The sequence below is a fragment of the Orycteropus afer genome, unplaced genomic scaffold, assembly GCF_000298275.1.
Source record: "Orycteropus afer afer isolate SDZICR_OR568_19922 unplaced genomic scaffold, OryAfe1.0 scaffold00674, whole genome shotgun sequence".
NCBI lineage: Eukaryota > Metazoa > Chordata > Mammalia > Tubulidentata > Orycteropodidae > Orycteropus > Orycteropus afer.
In genome coordinates, this window is record NW_006922261.1 from 487,061 (window position 1) to 488,494 (window position 1,434).

Sequence of the window (1,434 nt, forward strand, 5' to 3'; positions counted from 1 at the left end):
ACAAATGACCGAAAACCAGAGGAATTGTGGGGTGATATGAAGAACATCATCCATGAAGAAAGCAAAAGGTCATTAAAAAGACAGTAAAGGAAGAAAAGACCAAAATGGATGTCAGAAGAGACTCTGAAACTTGCCCTTGAATGGATAGTAGCTAAAGCAAATGGAAGAAATGACAAGAGAGCTGAATAGAAGATTTCAAAGAACAGCTCGAGAAGGCAAAGTGAGTTATTATAATGAAATGTGCAAAGACCTGGAGTTAGAAAGCCAAAAGGGAAGAACATGCTTGGCATTTCTCAAGCTGAAAGAACTGAGGAAAAAATTTAAGCCTCAAATTGTAATACTGAAAAATTTTATGGGCAATATATTGAATGATGCAGGAAAGCTGGAAGGAATATACAAAGTCACTGTACCAAAAAGAATTGGTTGATGTTCATCCATTTCAGAAGGTGGCATATGATCAAGAACCAATGGTACTGAAGGAATAAATTGAAGCTGCACTGGAAGAATTGATGAAAAACAAGTCTCCAGGAATTGACAGAGTACCCATTGAGATGTTTCAATAAACAGATGCCCTGCTGGAGGCACTTACTCGCTTATGCCAAGAGATTTGGAAGACAACTAACCTGGCCAACTGACTGGAATAGATCCATATTTGTACCCATTCCAAAGAAAGGTGACCCAACAGAATTGGAAATTATTGAGTAATGTCATTAATATCATACGCAAGTAATATCTTACTGAAAGTAACTAAAAAATGGTTGCAGCAATATATTGACATAGAACTTCCAGAAATGCAAGCCGGATTCAGACAAGGACATAGAACAAGAGATATCATTGCTGATATCTGATGGATCTTGGCTCAAACCAAAGAATACAAGAAGATGTTTACTTCTGTTTTATTGACTATGCAAAAGCATTTGATTGTGTGGATCATAACAAATTATGGGTAACATTGAGAATTCCAGAACACTTCATTGTACTCATGAGGAGCCTATACATACATCAAGAGGTTGTTGTTCAAACAGAAAAAGAGGACACTGCATGGTTTAAAATCAGAAAGGGAGTACATCAGGGTTGTATTTTTTCATCTTACTTATTCAAGCTGTATGCTGAGCAAATAATCTGAGAAGCTGGGCTATATGAAGAACATGGCATAAGAATTGGAGGAAGAGTCATTAACAACCTGAGATATGCAGATGACACAACTTTGCTTGCTGAAAGTAAGGATGACTTAAAGCACTTACTGATGAAGATTGAAGACTATAGCCTGCAGTATGGATTACACCTTAATATAAAGAAAACAAAAATTCTCACAACTAGACAAATAAGCAGCATCATGATAAGTGGAGAAAATACTGAAGTGTCAATAACTTCATATTACTTGGTTCTACAATCAACACCAATGGAAGCAGCAGACAAGACATCAGATGATGT